Source organism: Aythya ferina (assembly GCF_964211825.1).
Source record: "Aythya ferina genome assembly, chromosome: 2".
Taxonomy (NCBI): domain Eukaryota; kingdom Metazoa; phylum Chordata; class Aves; order Anseriformes; family Anatidae; genus Aythya; species Aythya ferina.
Window position 1 is genome coordinate 129,673,339 of NC_140297.1, and position 21,208 is coordinate 129,694,546.

General features: G+C 33.9%; 1 long non-coding RNA gene across 1 annotated transcript in view; it reads left to right on the plus strand.

Annotated features, from left to right (window-relative positions):
* The window catches only part of LOC311432098, a 58,555-nt gene extending 37,896 nt beyond the window's left edge, over positions 1–20,659 (plus strand). Inside the window, exons 4-7 of the long non-coding RNA XR_014689821.1 lie at positions 971–1,079; positions 13,010–13,097; positions 14,859–14,997; positions 20,290–20,659. This is a non-coding gene — a long non-coding RNA (uncharacterized lncRNA). The remainder of the gene's footprint in view (positions 1–970; positions 1,080–13,009; positions 13,098–14,858; positions 14,998–20,289) is intronic.
* The last annotated feature ends 549 nt before the right edge of the window (positions 20,660–21,208 follow it).

Below are 21,208 nucleotides of genomic sequence, written 5' to 3' on the forward strand. Positions count from 1 at the left end.
CTTGTGACTTTATAGGTCTTTGTCATATCTCTTCTGAGTTGCCTCTTTTCCAGAGGCAAGCTGTCTTTATCTCTGGCTGTCTGGAAGATGTTCTGTACCTTGTTTATCCTTTCTTCACACTTTTTAAGATTAGATATTATTTTAAGATGGAAAGCAGTGGAATCAGAATATATGGGTGTGGATGAATGAGTGTTGTAACATAAGAATTGCCATATCAGTTAAAGGAGTCTGTTTAATTCAATGTTCTTCTCCAAAACAGATTGGGAGGTGCTTGGGAAGGAGGAAAAAAGGCTCAAATAATCCATATGTATGGAGGAGTTCACTGGTTCTGAACTCGATTACCTCTTCTGCTAATGTGTCCAATATAATTTCTGGCTTATGGGTGTGTGGTTGCTCAAAGTCCCCTGGTGCCCCTTATATATATAGTCATTGCTTTTGATACCTTGCATTCTGTACTAAGGAAGAACAAGAGGTTACATCCTAACATTATTAATTCAGGTTGTTCCTCCCTGAGTTGCATGTGGGTATGTGGATGCATACTGTCTGTTATGATGTCGGGTTAAGGTGGTTATGGTGTCTGGTCCATTATGCCTGTTTGTACCGCAACTGCTTTCACAGTTCAATTTCAGACAGACAATCTGTTGCAGCCCATTCTGCCCCCAAATGGTTCCAATACAGTCATCTCCTCAATTCCTTCCACAGTGAATGCTAGTACAGAGACCTCATTTAGCTTCTGTGCAGTGACTCTGAGGTTGTCAGTTGGTCCTACCATCTCCCTGACAGAGTTTTGTTTCCTGATGTTTTGGAAATTAATATTAATCTTTAGATTTCATTACTAGTTAAGATGTTAAAGGTCTGTGTTTTTTCTTTTATACTTGAATTGCATTTTTATGTATTACATTTAATCTGTCAGAATGTATTTCTATTTTCTTTACTTAAGTACTGTTCCCACCTTTTGTTTTCTGTTTAGTCAGTCTGAACTGTACGGTGATATTTGGTTTTTCGTTCTCTGGGTCAGAGACAAATAGACTGTACATCCGTCATTGTGACCATGGCACAGAACTTCCCTTCCTATGGTGGTAAGTGATAACTGATAGCTTTTATTTATTTGTCTGTTTATTTATTCATTTATTAATAAAACAAAACAAAAAAAGGTGTTGTGAATCTTTATTCTAAATCTTTCCTGTAAATACTGTATAGAATAGTAGCCAATAATTAGTTCAGTGTTTATTGTGACATCTAAATAGTGTTCTTGTGTACATATAAACATATACTTAAATTCCATACAATTTTCCATTTGTATTTAAAGCAATCACAAACTAATTTGGCAGCTAAGGCACAGAGATGTGTTAGGAAAAGAGAGAGAGAAAAAATGGCATGGAGTAATGAGTAAATGGAGTAAAGATTCAGAGTAAAGAAGTGGAAGGGATGATCAAATGAGTAGAAGTGAGAAGAAAGGAAAAACAAAAAGTGTGAAAAAAAAAGAAAAAAAAGTGGACTTGAACTAGAATAAAAATGACATTAAGAAAGTATGTATTGAATAAAATCGGTGACCTGGTTATTTAAATAGCAGAATCCAGAATATATCCAATTAAGTACTAAGCAAAAATATATACAAAATTATAAGCTCTAATGCATGTAAGCACATAAAACCTGAAGTCATGAAACAGCTAATGACCCAGCTATATATCAGTTAACTTCTACCAATCTCAAACTAAATGGAGATGGATAGTGGGTGTGGCAGCTTTGGCTCTGCAGTGCCTTAAAGAGCTGTTCCGATCTTTATGATTGAAAAGTTACGTAGCTAGTTTTTTCATGTTTTGCACATTTCCTGAGTTATTTGGTACAGGGATGCACTAACTTAAGAATTATTAATGAGTATTTATTTACTTTGAAATTTAGTAGAAGGAACAAGCACCTATATATTAATACGTGTTATGGAAAAACTAGAATTTGACAACATTGAGTTTATTCCTGCAAAGTGCGGAATATTTTTTGATGACGCTATCCAAGACTGAGGCCTTGTAAGAAAGTTAATCAAAGAATCTGAAGGTATAGCTTTCTGTTATTGATGAGCATACAAACATACCTAGAGTTGCCTATCACCTTGATATAGATTGAACGCTGTTAAATCTATTAATAATGTGCTGCTTCTAGACTATTATCCTCACAATATGCAAGGTATCTTTTGAATTAAAAATTTAGTTTTATACTTAAAAGCTTTTGCTTCTTGTATGAAGTTCTAATCTGAGTATTAGTAAATTCAATTTTCTTTCTACCCATGGAATTTAAACATCAAGTCACTGGTCTATTGGTGGGATTTATAGCTTTTTCTTTAAAAATCTTCAACGGAATGGAGACTTCTTCCATTTTCTTATAAAAAATACAGCAAATGAGTAAAATCTGGAGATGTGCATAGTAAAAGTATTCCAAAGTAACCTTTATAAACTAAAATGGGAGAAAAGTAATTTTTGCAAATTGATGTATTATACTTTACATTCTTGATTGTTGTGCACATGTAGGTATAATTCTCCTATAATAGAAAGTATAATTGCTATGATTTTGATTGACATCTTGGATGTTACTGTAAGATACTGAATAGATAATGATTGTGACAGGGACCTTGCAGAAATTCAAATAGAATTAAGTACTGAGACTTTAAAGAGAACAGAATATTTAACTACTTAGAGCTCAAGTTGTATATCTTATTTTAAAAATTTTAATTCTGCTGTTTCTACAGTAAGGTGAAAATGCCCTGGTGGATATTGATTCCTTCTTTTAATACTGCTAAACAACAGGGGCAGGACAGACTTCAATCATACGCTCAATTTTGTGTGTGAAATATTCCAGACCACAAAGAAGGTAGTTCTTAAATTTTCCCAAGTAGACAAATAGTCCTAGTCCTGGATCTGCTTTGATACAGCTGGAAACCTCACTTCCTTCTTGTAATATTCCATAATATTTTCTGAGAGAGTCCATACACATCATCTGGTGTGCTTGAACCTTGAATTAATAGCACAGAATTTAAGGACTATGTAGTGAACAATTGTATTACTGACAGTAAGAATTGAGTTTACAGCAATGAATCAAATCTCATGAAAAAAAAAAAAAGGAGCTTTATGAAAGGTAGTCAGAGTATTAAATGGAAGGAATATCAGGAAATAAAATTAGTATGCCTATGCAAATGACCTAGCTATGACTTCATAATTTGTAATGGTATTCAGTTTGGCAGTGTTTACACTTGTTAATGACTTCCTTTATGAGTGATAATTGATCTTGCTCATTATCATATTAAATCCTTGATCATATGTCATTAGTTGGGAATGTAATAAATGGTCTGTTTGATTTTTAGTGTAATGAACTAATTAGACTAATTAAAATCAATATGTGTGCCAATATTAGGCTTTGAATCCAACTGCTGCTGCTGTCTGCTGGCTAAAAATCAGCAACTCAGTAAAAAAAAGTGGCCTAATGCTGATTTATGAGCACTTGATGAACGTGAGGTAGAATAAATTGCTTGTAGTGGTAGAAACAGCATTAGTGAAGTACAAGATACTAAGTGCATTGTAAGGTCAGCAGTAAGGGCATACTTACATGTGTAGTTATGTGGAACCTTTAAACCTTCTTGGTAGATTAGATCATTTGTCAGAAATTATTCAGTTTAAATATTCTAAAGTGCATTAATCTATATTTATAATGTGCTATGTATTTGTCTGTATGTACATACAATTTGTTGCTCTCTGTGTGTATATATATTTATATCTGTTAGTGTATTTTGTAAATGTTATGTTTTGTACAGCATATTTATTTAATCTGTGAATATACCAAATAGGTAGCAATTCTCAATGTAATAATCTCCTGTTATTGAAATATGTCATCTAGCCACAGTATCCATTTAGTTTTATGTTTATGAGGTATTATGTATAAACCCTAAGAGGGACAGGAACACATCGTGTAACTCAGTAATGACCTTTTGGAGAAGAAGAAATTGGCTACTGCAAAAGGAAGGGGAATATTATTGTAGAATTCAGGATCTTGTTAGTATAAGCAGGAAAATTTAGTGGAAATCCTTTTGGCTCCAAGAAGAGATTAGAAAAAGTGTGAGGTGATGGGGAGAAGTATGCCACATTCTTATTTTCAATAAAAATACTGCTCAGAGAAAAAAAATCTTATGTCAAAGTTTGAAATGTAAATTAATATATTTTTGGAGTGTCCGTATTTTTAAAAGGTCTGCCTAGACAGTTCATAGGTTCTCTGTGAAGTACGTGATATTTTCAATATGAAATATATCTATTATTTGTAAGCCTTGTACAGATCGGCACTTTATTTCGCCAGTCTTCCACCACTAATTTTCTACTAAATGTACGCTTATTTTGAATGCTCAAATGATGTTTTCTTTCTTTTTTTGTTTGATTTTGGTGGGACATAAACAGAGATTCAGAATTAGAGGGGTCCCCATTCTTCTCTCCCACCTCTTCCACCATGCACTTACATGTACACTTTGATATTGAAGAGAATACAGAACGCCAGAGGTGAATTTGGTATGTTGTTTCTCACACCTTCAGGATATCATTTAACATCATAAATTTGCCAGTGTCCTAATCAGTCATATAAATATAAATATATATAAACCTGATTTCAGACTAAATAGTACTAATGTCAAGTACAAAAAATTGTTAATGTAATGTAATGTAAGTAAATAAGAGGAAACAGAGCTCAGAACTTTATGGCTCCCAGGCCTAAACTTAATCCACGAGATCATGTAGCTTTCAAGGAAGTTCCACTTAAGTCACTGAAAATGTGGGTGTTCAGACACTCTAAATTTCAAGCGTTGTAGGAATAATCCCTTAATAATCTGACCTAATTTTGGTGATGAATATTTTAAAATAGTGGTGACTTATTAATAAGGATTTCAGAAATGCATGATTTGAAATAGGTGTCAACTCTAATTTAAGCAAGTACTTGAAGAAAATCTACAGCATTAATATAGACTTAAATTGATGGTAACCACTGAAATTTCATTTTTCCTTCAGCTTATAGATCTCATGTTCAGAATATGTGCTCATGTACTGTACATTGAGATTAAAATCTTTAAATGGCTTAAATGGTTGCTGTTGGTGGTTTATTTGAGACACTCAAAGCTTGTAAGGAATTCTTTAAGTGTTTAGTAAAGATAATTACTAATTGTCAGATTCACTAAAATTAGTAATTATTAATAGGAACTGCTTAACTAGTAGACATTGCCTACAGTATTTAAAAGTTCAGTCTTTGAATGAGCTCTGAACAAAAGCTTTAATTTTTAATTTTTATGTATTTATTATTATATTGTTTTGTAGTAATCTACATATGGTGTGTAGTGCATGTATTGATCAAAAACATGGTAGGGACTATGTGCACTGTCTCAGATACAGTGAGCATACATTGCAAAAAGAGGCTGTGCATAGGGAGGTATGTGCAGCTTGAACACCAGAGAAAATACTTTGTTTTGTGCCTGAAGCACTATACCCTGAGAACATAAATGAGATCCTTTATGTCTGAGATGCATTCAGTATGCATATTATCAACCCTCTGATCCAAAGCACATACCCAATGTCCTTGATTCGTATAAATGTACTGAATGCCCTGAGGATCTGTGTGGGTTTGAAACATCTGACAGTTGTTTGTGAGATGGCACTAGTTCAAGTACCTTTGTTAGCAGCAAGTGGGGTGGGGGAGGCACTTCTGCGAAGGTTTTCAAATCAATTTTTTGTCTTTCATTTACCAAAGTTGAGAAAGAAACTTGTTTAAAATAGAGCATCTCTTAGTGAGTTTGATGAGCTCCACCATATCTTTCCTTTTTTTTTTTTTTCTTCTGTGAAAGAAACAGTAAATAAACAACAACAATAATCTTATGTATAGTTTACTCGAATCTTGGCCCAACAGATGCATCAGAAATTTAACCCTTTAACCCTTGACTTCAATTTCACTAGGCTGTTAGCCAAGAAGTATGTGTGGTACTGAGGCATTACTCTTGCTATTGCAAAGAGTAATGCCCAGTTCTGAACTTTGAAATTTTCTTAAAGTAATTCTGTAGGAAAGAGGTTACTGTCTTTGATATTACTTTCTTTGATATTACTTTTATTCTGTGATAAAAAGAAGAAATGTTTCTGAGAATCTTTCTTAGATCAGTGTTACTTTATTTCCTTCTTTCTTTTAGCAATATTTCTCTTTATCTGTGAAATAATAATTCCCTGACCTAAATCTTGAACCTCCTGTGAGGATGTTTATCTAGTTATAATAATTTCAGTGTTCTTTTTTATTTCATATATATGGTATATTTTGTCCTTGCATAAAACCTTCCTTATTGAAGAGAGGGGTAGTTAAAATGTTCAGGATAAAAAGATAGGAGAAAGGGGTAAGAGCTGTATCAAAATGAGTCAGTGCTGCTCCTTGGCTGGGGAAGTTATTTGTGAAATTATTGATTAAAGTGGAAAAGTGGGAGATCTTACTAGTCCTGGCTCATGTGGGAGCTGACTGAATGAGTTACCACCACATAGGTCGAATCAGGAGATAGAAAAAAGGGAAAACAAATGTCTGAAGGATCCTCTTAAAGTCTTTTTTGTTCATTTGTTAATTTACTTTTTCCATTGGGAAGCAAAGAGATATGTTGTCCAGTCAAATTTTCCAGCTTCATAGAGCCAGGGAAACCAAAACTATCAAGTACAAATTCTTCTTGTATTTTGTCTAAACTCAGAGAAGATGGTGACTTGGGAGAGTCTTAGCAGAAGTTCCTGTGTTGCCAAACAATTGTCAAACAGGTCTAAGAGTCATTGTGTCAGAGGAACCATAACTGAAGTCCTGATACTTGCTGACAGACCCTGAATTTTGGGTAGGACCTTTTGGTGCAGTAACTAGGTCTTTGCCCAGCTTATATCATAAATTGGTAGGGGATTCTAGTGTGTCCTGGCCATAGGATACAGAAAATTCGTCATTTATATGATGCTTATGACATGGTGTTACAATTGCACCTTGTGTTGACCATTATCAGCAGGTTGACTGTTGCCACAGGCTATGCACTATGCATGGTACTGAATACCACTTGACCAGACAGTACAGCTTGGGACCTTAGACTTTCAGCACTGCTGTGGGGTCATGGTGGAATTGCAGTCCTGCAGAGAGTCTAGGCTTGCAGACAGCTCAGTAACAGGGAGGGTGCCAGCACTGACGCTGTCTGAGAGTCACTGAAACTTTACTGCAAAGTCTGTGTGGGGAAGCTGCCAATCTTTTAATTCTGGATTCCCTTCCCTTCCCTTCCCTTCCCTTCCCTTCCCTTCCCTTCCCTTCCCTTCCCTTCCCTTCCCTTCCCTTCCCTTCCCTTCCCTTCCCTTCCCTTCCCTTCCCTTCCCTTCCCTTCCCTTCCCTTCCCTTCCCTTCCCTTCCCTTCCCTTCCCTTCCCTTCCCTTCCCTTCCCTTCCCTTCCCTTCCCTTCCCTTCCCTTCCCTTCCCTTCCCTTCCCTTCCCTTCCCTTCCCTTCCCTTCCCTTCCCCTCCCTTCCCCTCCCTTCCCCTCCCTTCCCTTCCTTTTTTTGATTTTTTGCAGTATGCCTGGCTACTTTTCTGTCTAGAAGGTGTGTTGTCTGCATCAGAAGTATTATATGAAGATACGTGGCTGTACAATGCAAACTGTACATCCAGGTTAATGGTAGCTCAACAAATAACAAATGGGCTTTCATGACTAGTGACAGCTGCCTGCAAACATACACCATATCAACAAGGTCTCCTACTAAATTCTTTTCATGTCCAGACAAAGCAGGAACAACTTAATCCTAAATTCTCTTCTTACACTCTTGAAAGGTATGCCTTCCAAAATAATACATGAGGCCTCCAACAAGCATCTCCACACCGTATAAAGGACAGGCAATATCTTAGAAAAGCTTCGTGACGTGAAAAAAGGAAGTGAAACAAGAGTCTTTTATCAGTTACGTTCTTTAGAAAAATTGAAGTACTTTGGGCTGATACCTATCCTTAGATTTAAATTTTACTACGGTCATTGAAGACAACTGTGTCTGAAGTGTCTTATGAATTACTGTAGAGTAGTTTATCCATGACAGTTATTAGTTGTATCTAAAGCTAGAGCTGCCATATCTGGCAAGATTCTAGTATAACTATCAAAGACTGCCTTCTGCAACAAGTGCCTTAGATCCTCTGCTAGCACATATTTGTTTTCCTTTTTTTAGTGTACATGATATTTATATGAAGCTTCTGACTGCAAAGTAAGTTCAATGAACCATTAGCAATCTGATGAACTAAGTATATGTTACATTTATTTCTTTATATTATGTCTTTCTCCTAAAGTTTGTATATAACTACCTAACTGTAGAAAAAAAAAAATCTAAACCAGAACCAAACTAATATTAAAATATGCAAGTGATTACTTTCTTACTAGCACCACATAAGCTGAAGCTATATATGAATCCAAACGAACCTATATCAAAGGCATTTAGCTAAATATAAACATAATAAATATGGACAGATACGTGTCTTATAGACTGACAAGACAGAGTCAGAAACAATACATTTGAAAGTGCATCCCTATAGGAATATATGAAATGTGTATTCAAAGAAAAAAAAAAAAAGTCAATTTAACTGATTTTTGTTATTTATATATTTGACATCTATTTTTTCCTTAATTCTAACTTTACAGAAATTCTTTTCAAAAACTTCTTTCCCAAAAACTTCTAAGGTAACTGAAGTCATTTGCTCAAAATTTATAATTCATGGATTTTTTTTTTTTTTTGCAGATATTAGTGTAATCTTGTTGAATTGTAAAAGAAATATATCATAATTATGTTAATAATAGTATTTTATTCTGTATTTCTTTTTATTTGGTAAAAATCATTTAATTGCTGAACAGTTGGTTAGAATAAGTATATAAGAAACAATATTATTTTTTTAAAAATATTTCTAATTTGTTTAATTATTATTATTATTGCCAAAAGCTAAGTGATATAATATTTGTAAAGAAATCCTGAAGAAAGTACTCATTCTACTATCTTTATGCAGCTATGAACGTAAGGGAGAATTTCTCACATTGCAGAAATGGTATCTTCCATAATATTTTTTTAAATTTTCAAAAATTAAAAGCCAAAACAGATTTTCTAAAATCAAAGAGGAATTTAAGTAACCAAAGCATAGTTGCCAGAATTAGAACCCTGATTCACTCCAGAAGAAGTTCTGTGATCTTTCCTTCACATATTTAGCGTTAAATTCATATTATTGGTTGCTTAGGCAATGAGAGAATTTGGGTACAGTTGGACTTCTGAAACTTTGTCTTCATTGTTTCATATCTCAAAACAATTAAAAAAAAATCAAATAGGCAAATTGCTCATGTGAAAATTGCTCATGTTACTAAGATTTGAAGAAATGAGTTCATATGTTAACAATTGTCTTCAGGAAAGATTTTCATACTCCACTGTACAAATATTTAAATATTTAGAATAATACTTTCTAATACAATGTATCATCATATAGGTATGTTTCTTTGTCATTCTTCCATTCTTTTATATATAGAGAGAGAGACAGTTTTACAGAATTAGCTTGAAAAGCACTTTTACAATTATTGACTTTCGGTATTTTTAATTTGTATCTTGCTGCTTGATGACTCCACTTGATGGGTACAGTATGACAACAGGTAATAGATACAATAACAGTAAAACAGTCATCATTACTGCTGGGACTAGAAACCCCCATCATTGCTTTTTTAGCTTTCCTCAGCTGGAAAGTTTTGACATCTGCTGGTTTGGGACATAGCTGAACAGCTGTCAGCAGTGGGGTAGCTGCTTTCAGCAGCAGTTGGCAGGATGGCAGGGTGCCAGCTTGTACCATCTGTGCGCCTGACATTTCATTCTAATTAACAGTAGGGTTAATTGTTCTGGCAGGCTCAAATGTAGTGTCTAACATTACCCAAGGGAAACATGTACAAGTGCAGGAGTGGCAGGGAGCTGGGGACAGCGTTGCTAACAAACCTATTGAGGGAGAATGGTTAACAACTACTGATGATTTTACTAGCTGGCCACATGCAATAAGGCTGAGGTATTTTTTTATTCTGATGAATTATGCCAAGCCTGTAATGATGTAGAAGAAATCAAGCTTTGAAAGGCTGAGACTGCTGCCTTGGGGCAATTGAGAGGGAACAATTTGCATGTTATTACTGCATATTCATACCTAATTGTGTTAGGCTTTGCTAATAGAGCAGAATGACAGTATGAAAAATCGAGCAACTGCTTTATAGCCAACAAAGCTAGTGTTTTTTCCCTACACTATGAGTGCTGAATGATCATTTAGACATTTAGTTGTTCAATATGACAAGTCTACCATTTGTTAGCTTGACATATAGTAATTTATAAAGGAGTATTCTAATTTTACTTTTAGTTTATTCTCATTTTATACAGTATTCATGGTAGCAATTTGAATGGGGATATTCATAGCTATTGTGAGTAGTTGTGATTCAAATAAAACTATTTTATATGAAGTATTTCTATTGTTTTATGATGTATTAATTTTAATGTTTAAATAGCTTTTTCAGATATTAATATAACATAAACCAGAAGCTGATGATAAATCCTTCTTATAATCATGTTGCTACATGCTGATTTAGCAATTTATTTATTTATTTATTTTATGTTTCTGATATTTCTAAAGGATTGGGGTTGCAGGTTGGTTTAAGAAGTTGTCAAGTAATACTGTACCAGATCTATAGATTCTAAATACAAAAATAGTGATATACTCAATTTAAGCTGAGTTACAACCCAATATATAGGTGTAAATATCTCAAGACATAAATCTAATGCATTTTTATCTCATATATTTGTGCCAAAAACATTACAAAAATAGCACTACCTCTTTAGGAGAATTGTACCTCAGATTCAGTTTCATTGTATATTATTAATGGCTTACTGTTCTGAACTTATAGAATCTCATTTTTAATTCCCTTCTTTCCTACAGTTCCATAGACATGACTAATATTCCAGAAAACATTACTATAGATCACATACATTAAAATCTTAGTGGCCTCTAAAAATTTTGAAATCAACAAGCTTAATTTTTAAAAGTCATAGAATCATATAATCATAGAATATCCCGAGTTGAAATCATCGAGTCCAAATACTGGCTCCACGCAGGTCTACCCAGAAATTCAGACCATATGACTGAGAGCATAGTCCAAACTCTTCTTAAACTCTGACAGGCTTGGTGCCCTGGGGAGCCTGTTCCAGCATGCAACCACTTTCTTGGTGAAGAACCTCTTCCTGATGTCCAACCTGAACCTCCCCTGTTGCATCTTGACACCATTCCCTCAGGTCCTATCACTGGTCACCAAAGAGATTGGCACCTGCCCCTCCACTCCCTGTCGTGAGGAAGCTGTGGACTGCAATGAGGTCTTCCCTCGACCTCCTCTTTTCTATGCTGAACAAATGAAGTGACTTCAGCCGGTCCTCATACGTCTTCCCCTCTAGGCCCTTCACCATCTTTGTAGCCCTTAAGACCTGAAAAAGTTGGTGGTAACAACAGACATAATATAAAACTTGGGATGGAAGGCCAGAAATAAGATTTTCAATAGTTCTTTGATGTACATATAAATATGTACATTTCCATATTGGTTAATCTGTGAAACAATATGTGAGATTCTCAAAACTTGGATACAATAGAGGGAGTTAGAATAAACTGAGATACAGTTTCAGTTGTTTGCATACTTTCACATTGCAAAATTAAAAGAAATTTTGAATATGCCAGATGAAATTTGAGACTCAAAGCTTCTTAATATTATTTGGGAATTCTTGACTGATATGCAAGTCAGTTTATACAAATGCAATATTTTCAACATGGGAAATATTATACTGTGGGTAGTTCATACGTAGTTTTGTACATAGTTGGTAGAAACATTTTATATCCCATCTACTTTGTTTTTATGCAAAATATTTCCAACACATAATGAAGCCATTTCAAGAATAATTATTTTAATGATGAGTACTGATATGTTTTATGCAAGATATTTAACTTCTGCAGTCTGTGGACCTCTCCTCTCCTCTCCTCTCCTCTCCTCTCCTCTCCTCTCCTCTCCTCTCCTCTCCTCTCCTCTCCTCTCCTCTCCTCTCCTCTCCTCTCCTCTCCTCTCCTCTCCTCTCCTCTCCTCTCCTCTCCTCTCCTCTCCTCTCCTCTCCTCTCCTCTCCTCTCCTCTCCTCTCCTCTCCTCTCCTCTCCTCTCCTCTCCTCTCCTCTCCTCTCCTCTCCTCTCCTCTCCTCTCCTCTCCTCTCCTCTCTCCTCGAGCCTCTTATGTTAAAATGTTGAGCCTCTTATTTTAAAACTGCAGCAAAAGACAACGTTAGTGTAGGAATGACCTTAGCAAAGTCTCAAGTGTAAAAGACATATCAGTGGATAGGTTTATATTTTTTATCTTTAAAATAAACCAAATTAACTTAATACTTTATTTCCTTTCAAAAACAAAAGGACTCAACTGGTTATATTTACGTGGATAATATGAAAAATGCCACTGAATATATATGAACATCTTTAACAAATCAGCATTCTGAAAATGCCTAGAGCTAATGTAATTTATTATGCATGGAAGGAGATGCTAAATATATTGGCCTTCGGCACAAAATAATAAAATGGTTTGATTAGGTTTAATTTAATTATTGTTGTAAGTGAAAATCCTCTATTCCTGGTGTACCCCTGTCCTTCAAAGAAATCTCCATAGAAGAAAAGCAGTAAAAATCCACTTACAATGTTGCAAAAAGGCACGTCAATCAAGGCCATTATGAGGTCTTGTCCACTTACTTCCTTAAATCTTCTTTTCTTTCATTTGAACAGTAACAGCTGAGCTTCAGTTCTGCCATCTGCACTTTCAGCATATAACTAATCTGGTGCCATCCTACTTTCTAGTATGAAACCAGATAGAAAATCTGCCAAGATAAGATTGAAAAGATAAGTTAACAAAATGCAAAGAAGACTATGGTTGGTTTTCCTCTTTCAGGATTTACCAAAAAAAAAATCTACTACAATGAGGTTATTCTCAATCTGTAGTTTGGATGTATTCGACTCCTCGTTATTCCTTCCTGCAGGTAGGTGAGTTTTCCATTGCATGTTTCCTGTATCAAATTCTACATCTCATAATTGTAGTTATCTTTTGCAATCACTTTCCCTGCAAAACAATTATTTCTAGCCAACCCTATTACTATTACTTGTTTTTGTCTTAATCTAGTATGCTGCAATTTTAAATTAATAAGTAACCCATATGCACCATACTTTCTAAACAGGTTCTTGTTAAAGTATTTTATTATAATTATTATCCCTTTCATTAGTTTCCCTTCCTTTTCACTGTATAAAAGTTAGTGTCTTCTAGTCATTTATTCAAATTTCTATCATATATCTATTTTCTCTCATAGTGAAAATCCATGCTAGACAATGCTCAGACTCTAAGCCACTTCCATTTATTTAGATGGGAATTATATAGACATTTTCATAAAATATACCTTTTTTTTTTTTTTGTATTATCACTTCACAGTTATAAATCAACATAATATTTGAGGCCTTGTACTCTAAGATTTCTTTCTGGGTTTATACAGATTGTTCTAAGTCTTCCTTAATTTCTGGAAAAAACAAAACAAAACAAAACACTTGAAATGGAATCTTACATCAAGAGCACTAAGAAAGCCAGGTAACCAATATTTATATTTAGTAGGTACTACTAAATAAATATACACAGCTTCCTTTGGAAATTATTTCCACCCTACTTTGCAGTGCATCTTCATATACATTCCCATTCATATGTATGTATGAATGTTTTTATATATGTAAGGAATTCTGATGAGCAAGCTGCAAACAGAAAAGGAAATATGAATTAGGGAAATATTGTTTACATATAGTTTAATTCACCTATTTGTATCTTTCCTGTCTTGCTCATTTTTATTTTTCTTTCTCCTATTATATTCTTTATAATATACTATATGCTAGGCTGATTTCTAGATATCTCTATGCTTATTTCTAGATATTAATTTACTCTGGAATTTTTGACTATGAAACGTGTTAGCAAGATGCTGTCTTAATACTTTTCTTGATTGACAAGACCTTTTGGTTTTGAGAAATTTTTGCTGTTCTGATTAGTGGTGGGTATAAAAATAGAGCTGTCTTTAAGAGATTTTATTTGTGCATAGTGATAGAGCAAGAAAACAACAAATGCCATTACCGATAATTTTTCTATCTAAAATTTTTCCTCATGTGGAAATACAGTGAAATCTTTTCATGCTGCCACATCAACAGTACTGCAGTATGGAAAAATCCTTTACTTTGTGGCTGAGGTTGATACAGTTTTGACAGATGTGAGTGTTGGCATATTCATCTTTAATTACCATCTAGAATTGTTTCACATTTTTTGTTAAGACAAGAAAGAGTAAAAAAAAAAAAAAAAAAGCCTCAAGAATAGTAAAAATTTGGTTTGGCTAAAGCTTACTGAAACAAGACTTGTATTGATTTTGGCTATTTCTGTTCCATATATTTAGTTGATCTGAAAAATATTTTGTTATTTAATATCAATAATTTTATTATGTTATAGTTGGATGGTGTATTTTGAATTAATAATTCCCATACTAGAGAAACTGTGGATTTTTCTATAAATTGCAAGAATATTTATTACAAGTTTGATGCCAACCATGTATTTTTATTAATATTTGTAGTAAATATTCACACTTCAAGAAACATGATACTAAACTGTGAATTTAACTCCTGTTGCTAACTTGCAGTGTGTTTTGTTTTGTTTTGTTTTGTTCTGTTCTGTTTTATTCTGTTCTGTTGTTTTGTTTTTCTTTTTTTCCATTGCAATGAAGAATCACAGAATCATTGAGGTGCCCTGCCAGTGAACACCACTGAGAAGAATCTGTCTCCATCTGCTTTATTTTCCCCATTAGATAAATTCTGTTTTCTGTATACATTGACAAGACACCTGTGGGTCTCCTCTTCACCAAGGTGAACAGTCCCGGTTCTCTCAGACTTTCCTTATATGAGAGATACTCCATTTCCTTCATGATCTGTTTGGCCCTTTACTGGCCTCTCTCCAATATGTCCATGTCACTTATACTGGGGAGTCCAAAACAGGACACAGTACTCCAGATGTGGCCTCACCAGTACTGAGGAGAGTGGAAGGATCACCTCCCTTGGCCAGCAGGCAACATTCCTCCTAATGCAGCCCACGATGCTTTTGGCTTTCTTTGCCATGTGGGCATGTTGCTTGCTCATGTTCAACTTATCCAAGTTGTCACATCCAGCATGTCCACAATGATCTATTTCCAGCCAGTTGTCCCCAGGCATGTACTGATGTGTGGGGTATGCACCAGTCAGTGTCAATTTGTCAAATAATAAAAAAATGTTTCTATCTTGTGTCACTTGAAACTATTATGTGTTGCATGACTATGGGAATGTTTACAAGTAGGCTTATCCTCTCTGTGAATGCCAATATTGAAAATTAGGGCAAGAAGGAAGTGTTTTGGAGAATGACATGTATTTGAACATTTCATATATGTAATTTGTCTATAAAACCTACTTTTAATTATTGCTCTATGTTAAGGGTCCTTTACAAGATATAACAGTATGCTTTCATACTGTTATTTCATAATGATGCTGGTGATAAACAGAAATGTATATTAAATATTGAGCATCAGAGTTCTCATATATTTATATGATACACATGCACAGTCCATGATGAGAGCCTCACCTTTCCTTTTAACTCTGCTTCTGTCTATCCAGAGTAGCAATGTCTCTAAGAATTTTAATGAATTTTATATTTAAACCAAGCTTTACTTCTAACCTCACTAGTATAAAGTGTAGAAGAGAAAATTGTTTTCATGACAAAATTCTCTGGTAATAATTACTTTTCTGTTTCTTTGGAAACATTACACTCATTTCTGCCGCTTTCTAAATAGTTTTCCTATGTTATACTTAGTGACTTTTTTTTTTTTTTTTTTTTTTTTAATAAGCCCAGGCCCAGTGACAATTTTTTTAAATCAAAGTTTTAATGTGTACTTAATTAAATCTGCAAATTTATCATCTGATCCATTAGAACTGCTACTGGTATGTCTTTTAATCTGGAAATAAAAATCATTTTCTATTCCTTATTACTTGCCTTATCATAGTACTTCTGTCATAAGCCTATGTTAAGCTAGTAACATGCAAATACAGAATAAAAAGGTATTTATCCTTAAGGTATTTAAAATGAATTATTAGACATGAGACTAGAAGCAGTTTGAACTAGAAACAAGGGGACAAAATGTGATACTTGTCAACATGATAAGAGGAATCTGGACATTCAGCAGCTTAGAAATCATTAGGTTTTATGAAGAGTTGGATGAAAGGAAGAATATTAATTAGGATTCTGAAGAAGAAAAACTATTTATGTTGATAGATATTTATTCCTGTATTCTGGATTTCTTTCCTGTGTGAGCAGAGGCAATCCCTGGTTTTAGGCATAAAAGGAGATTTTGCTGAGGTTCTGAATCAGTAGTAGATAGGAATCTCATTCTTCTCAAGAAAGGAAATAATAAAACAGATCCTAAGGGGAAGTTAAGAATTCTTCTAAGAATAACTTTATCTGCTTAAGCTCATATATGTTACAAGAAATTATATAAACAGTAAAAATTCTTATGGTTCTGTATTATCCAGTTTCTTCTTTGTCCCCCATTCACAAATAAATGCTTAGCTATTCAGAAAGAGATGTGCTCTTATAAATTCAAATTATGATCTTTGTGGAGCTCACACAGTTAAGGTCTTCAATCACTGGATGCAGTCAAAAATCTTTTACTGCTCTTAATGTTTCAAGGCACACTGAAGAGCAAATAGTCTAAACTTGCTGAATGGTCAGCTTATAGTAGCACAAATAGTTATAGCAGTCTGAATGTAGAAAGAAAAAGTTCCAGCAGTCTGAATCTAGAAAGACTGGTGAAAACTGTGATGGATGTGATAGTATCTTTTCACCATGTACCATCAGTACACTGCGTATTTTTTCTTGCTAATAAACGTAGCCAGAAGGAAAACAGAAGGGAAGGCTTCCTGCTTACCTTATTCTGGCTGATGAGCTCTGAGTCAAACATTGTAGAGACAGCAGAGGATGCATAACAGGGGAAAGGACAGACAGTTTCTTCTCAGAGAGTACTTTCTCAGCATACAGCTAGAAAAAGTATCAAACTGTGAGCTGAACAACAATTAAAAGAGAAGAAAATAGAGTTCATTTCAACAAAATCTTGAATTGAACAAAAGTTCTTCTTGTAGTTGTGAAGAGTCGCATAAACAAGCTTCAAGATATGATAGAAAGAAAGTGTTCTGGAGGAAAATGTAGAGGAGATTGTGAAGTGTGAATAAAACTGAAAGCCAATGAAAATCGCTGAGCTTGAGCTGGAGGAAAGAACTTATCCTAAAAACAACGGATAAGGGAAAAGTGAGACTGCTCCACTTCCAGATTTTGGTGAACTTGGGTTCTATCACAGTAGAAACCAAGTCCCTTCCCCTTCCCCTTCCCCTTCCCCTTCCCCTTCCCCTTCCCCTTCCCCTTCCCCTTCCCCTTCCCCTTCCCCTTCCCCTTCCCCTTCCCCTTCCCCTTCCCCTTCCCCTTCCCCTTCCCCTTCCCTTTCCTTCTTCTTCCTTCTTTTTCTTTTATTAAAAATGATGTGATGAATAAAAATAGCTAAACTGTCTAAGGGCATTTTAATGAAAATGAATGAATAGCATGTCTCCCAGCTGTGCACCTCCAACATGAAGCAAAATCATTCCTCCTGCTGTATATCCTGTTACAGGTTTGTTTGTTTGTTTGTTTGTTTGTTTGTTTGTTTGTTTTTTCCTCCCAGTCCATTTCCTAGTCTTCTTTTTGATACTTATTTTGTAAACAATAAATATTTTCTTCTAGATTTGCTAGATAATTGTCCTTAAGAATATTTTTAGAGCAGTTTGGGGTTGATACAACAACCAAAGAATATAATTAATAGGTAATTGTGAAGATTGCATGGTGGGAAACAGAAACTTTACAGCACCGTTTTCCATGCTCACTGTAGAGAGGTGCCATTCCCTTCCTACTATGTCTATGGAAATCCCTACAGCAAGTATTAATGTCTGGAATTCTTGAGGTTTTAATGAAATGCTCCCAGAATGGAATTTAGTCTTCACTTGAAAATGTTTTTTTGTTTATTTGTTTTGTTTTGTTTTGTTGTTTTTGTTTGTTTGATTGTTTGTTTATTTTGTAGCTACCTCAGTTTGAAGCAGTTAAGATCAGTTAAATCAATCTACAAAGTAATAGAAACATGGAAAGTTGTAGACTTGAAAAAGAATTATTAATGAAACAAACTGTCATGAGTTGGCATGTTGTCTTTAGCAGGCTTTCTTTAGATTTTAACTTTCTTGCAGCTATTCTGTGTGAAGACTAATATGAATTTACTATTTTCTCATTCATTTTTTTCTGAGTAGGATTAGGTAGCTTGGTGTAGAGTCTTATAAAATAAGGAATTGATTAGGTTACAAATAAAAACAGGAGTTTACTTTGGAGTTCCTTTGGACATCATGAAAAACTTCAAAATCAAGTACTGCCTTTGTCGGAAGTTAATACCAGCATGCTATTAAAATAAGTGTCCCTCTATGTGGAAAACTGGAAGCTACATTTCAGTGAAAAAATTGTAATACAGAACAGACATTCTCATGGTAAGATTTGATCCTTTAAAAAATGATGTATTTTTGTTAGAGAACATACAACTTTTTTTTTTTTTTTTTTTTTTTTGTCAGTCCCTTAAGACTGGAGGATATGTGCTATACCAGTATTATGTAGGAGACAGTCTTATATTTAAGAGCTTAAAATCTGCGTAACTAACAAATATGGAGAATGAGATACAAAATTAAAGAATGATGGCTCATCTGTGAGAGATTGTATCTATAATAAGGGCATGGGTTTTCTTGCATTGATAAAGAAAGGGTGTCTGTTCCTGCCTATTTTGACCTTATTGTTGTTACATCTGTATCCTGGTATCATCCTGGTACTTCATTTCTAGGAAAATAAATAAATAAAAGATATGCAGCTTTTCCACGGTTCCTACAAATGACTGCAAACATTATTCACAAAGAACATTTTTTATAGGAGAAGAATTCTGGTCTCCTTCTGGCTACAAATGCCCACATCTGGAATAAATCTAACTTAAATCAAGAAATAAGAACTGATCTGTGCTTCTCATATATCTCTATGTATGTCATGGCTAAACTAAAATTTGACTATGCCCATTGTCTTGCTTTCTTCTAAGTGTCAGGAAAATTATTTGACATGCCCATGAGAACACTGAATATTTTCCAAAGAACTTGAGAAAGTTTAAAGCTGTATTGTAACTTTTGTATGAGTCCAAGAGAGAAGATTCTTGAATATTGGTAAGACTAGCACTGTTGGAGAACTTTAATATACTTTTCGTATACAGAGTACAGAACTGTAATATTTTTATTTCCCTCTGTTTATCAGTAAATTATCATGGATTCATTATTTTGTTTGAACCATGCATTCATTTATTTTAACATAAATAACTATAATATAGCTTTGCTTACATTTCCTTTATGCAAATTACATGTGTTTAAAGAGACTTTGACTAGTGTAGGCTTTATATTAAAAGCAGTTGTCTCTATTCCTTTTTTTTTTTAAACAAACAAACAAACAAACAAACAAACTCTATCTCTTTAAAATTGACTATTTATTTGAATGAATAATTTATAACTCATGTAACTCCTAGCTTATTAATTGTTTAGTTTCAGAGAAAGTAACTAAGTAACTAGTTATTAACAAGTTACCAACGAACTATTTACTTGGTTATTAACTAACTAGTAACTAGGAGAAGCAAGTTGTCATTCAGAGGGACACATTAAATTTAAATACTTTATTAACACATAGAGTAGAAGTGGTCAAAGGACGTCATATACACTTCTTGCTCTTGTAAAGAAAAATAGTAATGAAGATTAAAGAATATTGGGGTGCTTTTTTTTTTTGTTTGTTTTCTTTTTGGATAGAAGAGGCAATTGCTAACATCTGATTTAGCAAATTTTATGATCCAGTGTTTTTTTTTTTTTTTTCTTTTTTTTCTTTTTTAGTTATATGGCTTCTCTTGCATCATTGGTTTTCTCTGCAGTAGGCCAAGCAGAAAAAATAGCAAATTGAATAAACAGTACTCACACTTAATAATAAACAAGATTAAATATGTAAAAAATTAAATGATAAAAATAACCTTAAATTGTTATTTTTTTTTTCTTTAGAATTGAAATTGATCTTGAGATGAGTTTAGATCAAAGAAACAGAATCTGAGTCAACATTGACCTTTTCATGAGGATATGCAGTGGTTCTGTTTCGCTTGAGAACCTATGACACTCAGTGGAATGATTTTAATGAGGTTGCTGTTTCTCCAAATACATTTTAAGTAGATCAAGAGGTGAAGTTCTTGGCTAAGTATTGTGGTCAACATATGAAGATGAAACATTCTTGGAAGATTTCATATTTGGATTTGCTAATATTAACAATTTCCCAATGTTTGAATATTATCATTTTATGTATGACGTAGCTAGATTCACCTTGTACTTGTATGGTATGCTGTTTAGAGAAAGATAATTAATAAAGGATCGAAAATGATTCCAAGGATCTTGTTTCTTAGCTTTCTGTTGTAGTTATTTTGCTGTCTCTTGAAAGAACTGAATTATTTATTTTTATTATTATTAAGAAGGAAGATAAAAAATAAATAAAAAAGTCCGCAGTTGAATTTCTTTGTTGAATTTATTTTCTTTGTTTTGGTATTGACATTTAAAAACTGGAAAGTATTATATATTGCAGAAATCAGGTAAGGATGTCATCCCCCCAAAACAAACAAACAAACAAACAAACAAACATATATATTTTTACTTTCCCTGCTTACAATAGATAGCATGTTATAGACAGACAGAAAACAAAGTCCTCAAATAATTTTCCTTTACCACACCTGCAGAGCTACATGCCTTATATTAAAGAAATACATATTATTTGATGTTATACGATATTAATAGAAAAAGTAAAAGAAAAGTATTAATAGAAAAAGAATACCTTGCATCTATGCTATCTTTACATCTCTCCTATCCCTATGAGCACTGCAGGAATCTCTCTTTTACAGCAAAGAAAATGGATTGAGAAGGCAAATACCTTTGTGTT